Raw genomic sequence first — 8,851 nt, 5'->3', positions numbered from 1 at the left:
AGAGAAAGCACCATGTCTCTTTACAAAGCAGAGTGGAAAACAAACTATTCAAGGGCCACAAGGTGGTGCTATTTCTACAGTAATGTGATGACGTTTTAGTTAAACCTTTTTTTTAATATAGGGTGGGGTCTTGCTATATTGCCCAGGCCAGTCTCAAATTCATGGGCCCACATGATCCTCCTACCTCAGCCTCCCAAGTAGCTGAAACTACAGGTAATTTTTGAAGCAAATTAAAAGCTAGCAAAATGGAATCTTTTTTTTTTTGAGACAGAGTTTCGCTCTTGTTGCCCAGGCTAGAGTGCAATGGTGTGACCTTGGCTCACTGCAACCTCTGTCTCCCGGGTTCAAGCGATTCTCCTGCCTCAGCCTCCTGAGTAGCTGGGATTACAGGCATGCGCTACCACACCTGGCTAATTTTGTACTTTTAGTAGTTACGGGGTTTCTCCATGTTGGTCAGGCTGGTCTTGAACTACCGACCTCAGGTGATCTGCCTGCCTCGGCCTCCCAAAGTGCTGGGATTACAGGTGTGAGCCACTGTACCTGGACTACAGCCAAATGGAATCTTTAGTTCTTTAAGTTTTATATATCATTCAAGTAGACTGTTGTTTCCAGAGAAAACAACCATGTGTACAACTGCCTCTGTACAGTTCCAGAATGAACATCCTGCAGTTTTTGAAAGAGCATTTGTGGGCCAATCTAGAAGGTCACTGTGATGGTTAATATTAAGTGTCAACTTGATTGGATTAAAGGCTGTAAAGTGGCCGGGCGCGGTGGCTCAAGCCTGTAATCCCAGCACTTTGGGAGGCCGAGACGGGCGGATCATGAGGTCAGGAGATCGAGACCATCCTGGCTAATACGGTGAAACCCCGTCTCTACTAAAAAATACAAAAAACTAGCCGGGCGAAGTGGCGGGTGCCTGTAGTCCCAGCTACTTGGGAGGCTGAGGCAGGAGAATGGCGTGAACCCGAGAAGAGGAGCTTGCAGTGAGCTGAGATCCGGCCACTGCACTCCAGCCTGGGTGACAGAGCAAGACTCCGTCTCAAAAAAAAAAAAAAAAAAAAAGCCGGGCGCGGTGGCTCAAGCCTGTAATCCCAGCACTTTGGGAGGCCGAGGCGGGCGGATCACGAGGTCAGGAGATCGAGACCATCCTGGCTAACATGGTGAAACCCCGTCTCTACTAAAAATACAAAAAAAAAAACTAGCCGGGCGTGGTGGCGGGCGCCTGTAGTCCCAGCTACTCGGAGGCTGAGGCAGGAGAATGGCCTGAACCTGGGAGGCGGAGCTTGCAGTGAGCCGAGATCGCGCCACTGCACTCCAGCCTGGGTGACACAGCGCGAGACTCCGTCTCAAAAAAAAAAAAAAAAGGCTGTAAAGTATTGTTCCTGCATGTGTCTGTGAGGGTGTTGCCAAAGGAGATTCACATTTGAGTCAGTGGACTGGGAGAGGCAGACCCACCCTCAATGTTTCACCAACTAATCACCTGCCAGGGCAGCTAGAATAAAGCAGGCAGAAGAAGGTGCCGACTTGCTGAGTCTTCCAGCCTTCATCTTTCTCCTGGGCTAGATGCTTCCTGCCCTCGAACACTGGACTCTGAAGTTCTTCAGCTTTTGGACTCTTGGACTTACAACAGTGATTTGCCAGGGGCTCTCAGGCCTTTAGCCACAGACTAAAGGCTGCACTGTCAGCTTCCCTACTTTTGAAATTTTGGGACTTGGACTGGCTTACTTGCTCCTCAGCTTGCTGATGGCCTACTGTGGGACTTCGCCAGATGGTGTGACTCAACACTCCTTAACAAACTCTCCTTCATATATACTTCTATCCTATTAGTGCTGTCCCTGTAGAGAACCCTGACTAATACAGTCACCCTGAACCAAACTAAAAAAAAAAAACCCAAAACTTTCTCTCACCACACGCAGCTAATTTTTGTATTTTTAGGAGAGACAGGGTTTCACTATGTTGGCCAGGCTGGTCTCAAACTCCCTACCTCGGGTGATCTGCCCACCTCGGCCTCCCAAAGTGCTGGGATTACAGGCATGAGCCACCGGGCCCAGCCGATAAAGGAAATTTATTTTAGCCTTGTAATATGATCAGTTGAGTCCAGAATCCATCCCTCTGCTGATCCTTGCTTTCATTTCATTTTATAATAATGGGTTATTTCATGTATTCATATATAGGCCTGAGGGAAGGGGGCACATGCAGGGAGAGCCATACAGGAGGAAGGGCTCCTCTTCTAGGAAATCTAATCTGTAATTAAATAATCAGCTGAAAATGACCAAGTCTTTCTGGCTCAGTTCTGAGCCTTATCAGGATCTCCTACTGACTCGACTAACCCACCTCAGGTGCTCCTCTTTGGTGCTGTCAGAGCACCGCACTGAAATAGTCATTTATTCATGATTCTACTGGACTATAAGCTTCTGGAGAACATGGACCATAAAATGCAATAGTGCACAGTGGTTAGGCCACAGGCTTTGATGTCAAACAGACCTGGCACCTCGTGTGGGCTTTGCAACCTAACAGGCTATTTCCTCAGGTAAGTTACCTAGTCAATCTCATCTTTAGTTTCTACATCTGTGAAACAAGGATATTATCTCATTCATGGGTTGATAATGAAGATTTTAAAAAAAGGACTTAGTGTATTACTTGGCACATAATAATACCCAATAAATAATAACTATTATTAGTGAAATGAGGCATCTTAGAATTCTGAGTACTTGCCATATAGAAGGTACTGAAAAACTATTTGGTAAATAAATGAAAAAATAAAGTAAACCAGCAGAATGTTCTTTTTCATGCACGATTTCGTTTTTTAATCATTTTAGATGCTAAAGTTGTAAATTGGCAACTTTTTTTTTTTTTTTTTTTTTTTTTTTATGAGAGACAACACAGTCTCACTCTGTAGCCAGGCTGGAGTGCAGTGGCTCAGTCAGGGCTCACTGCAACCTCGGCCTCCCAGGCTAAAGTGATTCTCCTGCCTCAGCCTCCCGAGTAGCTGAGATTACAGGTGTCTGGCACCACGCCTGGCTAATGTTTATATTTTTTTAGTAGAGATGGGGTTTCTCCATTTTGGCCAGGCTGGTCTCGAACTCCTGACCTCAAGTGATCCACTCACCTTGGCTTCCCAAAGTGCTGGGATTACAGGTGTGAGCCACCGCCCCCAGCTGGCAACTTGTTGTTCTTTTAAATACTTCATTAAAGGAGAATAATCATTAATCTAACTAGAGAAATAAAGTTAATAAAGATTAATTACAGTCAAACTTATATGTTTTATGGAAAAATATTAATTATCCTATCCCATGGTAAATTCTCAAGCACAGTTATTCCTTTTTTTTTTTTTTGAGACGTACTCTCACTTTGTTGTCCAGGCTGCAGTGCAGTGGCACGATTTCAGCTCACCGCAACCTCCACCTCCCGGGTTCAAGGGATTCTCCTGCTTCAGCCTCTGGAGTAGCCAGGATTACCAGCATGTGCCACCATGCCTGGCTAATTTTGTATTTTTAGTAAAGACGGGGTTTCTCCATGTTGACTATACTGGTCTCGAATTCCTGACCTTAGGTGATCCTCCCGCCTCACCCTCTCAAAGTGCTGGGATTACAAGCATGAGCCACAGCGCCTGGCCAAGCAGTTATTCTACTGAAACCTGTTACAGACGAAGTTCTCCAGAGCATTTGACTCTAGATACCATGAATCCATCTAAAAACAAGAAATCTACCTAAAGACAGTACTCAAGGCTGGGTATAGTGGCTCATGCCTGTAATCCCAGCACTTTGGGGGACTAAGGCAAGTGGATCACTTGAGGCCAGGAGTTCGAGACCAGCCTGGCCAATATGGCAAAACCCCATCTCTCCTAAAAATATAAAAATCTGACAGGTATGATGGTGTTCATCTGTAATCCCAGCTACTTGGGAGGCTGAGGCATGAGAATTGCTTGAACCTAGAAGGCAGAGGTTGCAGTGAGCTGAGATTGCACCACTGCACTCCAGCCAGGGTGACAAAGCAAGACTGAGTTTTAAAAAAATAAGAATAAAAGGCAGTATGCACCAGGCGCGGTGGCTCACGCCTGTAATCCCAGCACTTTGGGAGGTCAAGGCGGGCGGATCACGAGGTCAGGAGATTGAGACCATCCTGGCAAACACGGTGAAACCCCGTCTGTACTAAAAAAAATACAAAAAATTAGCTGGGCGTGGTGGCAGTCACCTGTAGTCCCAGATACTTGGAAGGCTGAGGCAGGAGAATGGCGTGAACCTGGGAGGCGGAGCTTACAGTGAGCCAAGATTGTGCCACTGCACTCCAGCCTGGGCAACAGAGTGAGACTCCGTCTCAATAAATAAATAAATAAATAAATAAATAAATAAATAAATAGATAAAAGGCAGTATGCACAAAGTGTTCTGGTCAGCCGTCCGTCCAGATTCACTTTATGTATCCTAGAGATAAGCCTTGTTATTCCTTTCAGCATTGTCCTTGTACTCTTAAAAAAAAAAAAAAAAGTGAAAGGTAAAGCATAAATGGGAAAAAAAATTTGCAACCATGGGAAACTGACAACGGATTATTATGGGTTAATAATCTAGAGTAATATCTAGAGTATACGAAGCATGCCTACAGCCTGATAGAGAACAATGAGCAAAAGACACAAACAAGCATTTCACAGAAAAGAAACACAAATGGCTAGCAAACCCACAAAAATATTTTTCAACCTCATTACAAATCAGGGTAATGCTAATTAAAACCGTGAAAATGAGATACCATTCGAAACCACCATATTACAAAAATAAATAAGTCAGGGCCAGTCGCAGTGGCTCACGCCTGTTATCCCAGCACTTTGGGAGGCCGAGGCGGGTGGATCACCTGAGGTCACAAGTTCAAGACTAGCCTGACCAACATGGAGAAACCCCGTCTCTACTAAAAATACAAAATTAGCCAGGCATGGTGGTGCATGCCTGTAATCCCAGGTACTTGGGAGGCTGAGGCAGGAGAATCGCTTGAACCCGGGAGGCGGAGGTTGCAGTGAGCCAAGATCAAGCCATTGCACTCCAGCCTGGGCAACAAGAGTGAAACCCCATCTTAAAAAATAATAAATAAATAAATAAATAAATAAATAAATAAATAAATCAGACAATAGCAAATGTTAAAGAGGCTGTGGAACATCGGGAACTTTTATAAACTGTCAATGGGAGTATAAATACAAATACCTTGGAAAACGAATTTGGCACTATCGTTACAAAGTTGAAAATGCACAAGCCAGGCTGGGCGCGGTGGCTCACGCCTGTAATCCCAGCACTTTGGGAGGCCGAGGCGGGTGGATCACCTGAGGTCAGGATTTTGAGACCAGCCTGGCCAACATGGTGAAACCCCGTCTCTACCAAAAATAAAAAAATGAGAAAAAGAAAAACACTTCTACATGTACACTGGGAAATATAAATAAGGACGTTCATATTAGTAGAGTATAAATTATAAAAAGACTGTAAAAAAAAAATGTCCGGCCGGGCGCGGTGGCTCAAGCCTGTAATCCCAGCACTTTGGGAGGCTGAGACGGGCGGATCACGAGGTCAGGAGATCGAGACCATCCTGGCTAACCCCGTGAAACCCCGTCTCTACTAAAAAATACAAAAAACTAGCCGGGCGAGGTGGCGGGCGCCTGTAGTCCCAGCTACTTGGGAGGCTGAGGCAGGAGAATGGCGTAAACCCGGGAGGCGGAGCTTGCAGTGAGCTGAGATCCGGCCACTGCACTCTAACCTGGGCGACAGGGCGAGACTCCGTCTCAAAAAAAAAAAAAAAAAAAAAAAAAAAAAAAATGTCCATATGTCCATTGACAGAACATTGGATAGATACAGTAATAGAATTGAATGCTGGAAAGCAATAAAAAGAACAAATTACCTTTACATGCATCAATATGGATCTCAGAAATGAATACTGAGTGAACACTATTACATCTAGCATAATATGACATGTAAAATAAAAAACCAAAAAACTTCATTGATTATTTGGGGGATATACATAGGAAAACTGAAACAAAAAGGCAAGAGAATGATACGAACAACATATAATGGTTACTCTTAGGGAGAAAGGAAAAAGATTGGGGCAGGCACATAAAGAAACTGATAATAAGGTATTACTAACACTGGATAATGGATACATGAGTATTTGTTTTATTATTTTTATACCATGTGTATTATATGAATTATTTTGCATGCTGAAAATACTCAAAAAGCCTGAATCTTTTGGAGCTAAAAGAGATTTAAAATACTTAAATGTAACTCTCAATATCCAGTAGTTATAGAATAACTTAAGTTAGATATCTATGTAATTAATTAGTTGATTTTTGGCTTCATTTTCACTTTTCTTGCAACCAAAATCTTTAAAGCAACAACAGAGTTGCACCCATTTAACCGAATAGCTAGTGAGCACCTACTATGTGCCAGGCCCCGTGAATACAATGGTGAAGAAACTGTTATAGTCCCTGATCTTATAGTCAAGGAACTTACAGTCAAAAGACTCACATAGGCTGGATATGGTGGCTCATGCCAGTAATATCAGCACTTTTGGAGGCTGAGGTGGGAAGACTGCTTGAGCCCAGGAGTTTGAGATCAGCTTAGATGACACAGTGAGACTATCTCCACAAACAAACAAACAAACAACCCAAAAACCTGGCACGGTGGCACATGCCTGTAGTCCTAGCTACATAGGAGGCTGAGGCGAAAGGATCACTTGAGCCCAGTGTTCAAGGCTGCAGGGAGCTATGATCGCACCACTGCACTCCAGCCTGGGTGATACAGTGAGATATTGTCTAAAAAGAGAGAGAGAGAGACAGACTCATATAAATTCCTTTAAATTTTATTTCCTTTTAGCTTGCTTGCTTGCTTGCTTGCTTTCTCTCTGTCTCTTTTTTTTTTTTTCAAGGTCTCACTCTGTTGCCCAGGCTATGGTAAGATCACAGCTCACTGCAGCCTTGAACTCTTGGGCTCATGTGATCCTCCTGCCTCAGCCTTCCAAGCAGCTGGGAGCATACATGTCCATTGCCCGGTTAATTAAAACAATAAACTATTTTATTGGTAGAGATAAGCCTTCCTATGGTGCCCAGGCTGGTCTTGAACTCCTGGGCTCAAGTAATCTTCCTGCCTCAACCTCCCAAATGCCAGGATTACAAGTGTGAGCCACCATGCTCTGCCTCAAGTTTGTTATTTTTTATTTTTCTTGAGACAGGGTCTTGCTCTGCCACCTAGGCTGGAGTACAGTGACACAATCACAGCTCATTGCAGCCTCAACCTCCCATATTCAAGTGATCCTTCCACTTCAGCCTCCCAAGCAGTTGGGATTACAGGGATAAGCCACAGTACCTGGCTTTTTTATTTTGTAGAGACAGGGTCTTGCTATGTTTCCAGAGCTGGTCTTTCCTGGGCTCAAGTGATCCTCCCACCTCGGCCTCCCAAAATATTGGAATTACAAGCATATTTATACTATTATAAATAGTAAGCCCAGCCATACTATGTAATGAAGTGCCAAAGTACTTCTAAACTCAGTCATTCAAGAAACGTATGACATGCTTCCATGTGCCCACACTATACAGAGTCTACAGTGGTGAGTAAGACTGGGATGGTCTCTACTGGCCTGCCTGCCTTTTTACTTGTGGGATTTCAGGGCTCCTTTTCTCGAGTGCAATGTCACTCCAATAGTATTTGACCTGCCCCACTGTGCTCCCCAGATCCTCTCAATGCTCCCCAGCACAACCACTACTGGAAGAGCTGTGGACTACGAAGCAGGCTGGATACTGGAGAGGAAGGAGTGTGTGACTTGGTCCAGATGCACTTCTTTCCACAGGTGTGCCTGTGGACACCATGACTATTACTCTGTCTATGTTACAGACTCTATGGGAAACGGTGGTCAGAAAGTGTAATCAGCTTCCATCGTAGGACACTATCATCTTGCATCCAAATTAAAACAAATGATCTACCAGCATCCAGACTTAAACATTTTCTCCACTGAAGCCCTGGTTAAAATTCTTCAGTATTTCCTCACTACTTTATTATTTTGTGAGATAGGGTCCCAGTCTGTTGCCCAGGCTGGAGTGCAGTGGTGATCATAGCTCACTGCACCCTCCAACTCCTAGGCTCAAACAATCCTCCTGCCTCAGCCTCCTGAGCAGCTGGGACTACAGGCATGTGCAACCACCTGGTGGCTATATTTTATTTTTATAGAGATGGGGTCTGGCTATGTTGTCCAGTCTGGTCTCTAACTCCTGGCCTCAAGTGATGTCCTGCTTTGGCTTCCCAAACTGCTGGGATTGCAGGTGTGAGCCAATATGCCTGGCCCTCCCTAGTTTTCAAGTAAAAAAAAAAAAAAAAAAGATATACCTTCTATATAGGAATAACAAGATACTTTAAGAAGAAGGGGAAGGACCAGGTGCAATGACACACATCTGTAATTCTAGCACTTTGGGAAGCCCAGGCCAGAAAAAATCATTTGAGGCCAGGAGTTGGAGATCAGCCTGGGCAACGTGGCCAGACTGCATCTCTAAAATTTTTTTTTTTTTGAGACAGAGTCTCGCTCTGTCACCCAGGCTGGAGTGCAGTGGCCGGATCTCAGCTCACTGCAAGCTCCGCCTCCCGGGTTCACGCCATTCTCCTGCCTCAGCCTCCCAAGTAACTGGGACTACAGGCGCCCGCCACCTCGCCCGGCTAGTTTTTTGTATTTTTTTTGGTAGAGACGGGGTTTCACCGTGTTAGTCAGGCTGGTCTCGATCTCCTGACCTGACCTCGTGATCCGCCCGTCTCGGCCTCCCTAAGTGCTGGGATTACAGGCGTGAGCCACCGTGCCCGGCCTTTTTTTTTTTTTTTTTTTTTTTTTTTTTTTTTTTTT

The sequence above is a fragment of the Theropithecus gelada genome, chromosome 1 (assembly GCF_003255815.1).
Source record: "Theropithecus gelada isolate Dixy chromosome 1, Tgel_1.0, whole genome shotgun sequence".
Classification (NCBI taxonomy): Eukaryota; Metazoa; Chordata; class Mammalia; order Primates; family Cercopithecidae; genus Theropithecus; species Theropithecus gelada.
The sequence above is the reverse complement of the archived record's forward strand: the minus strand, read 5'-3'. Positions refer to the sequence as shown.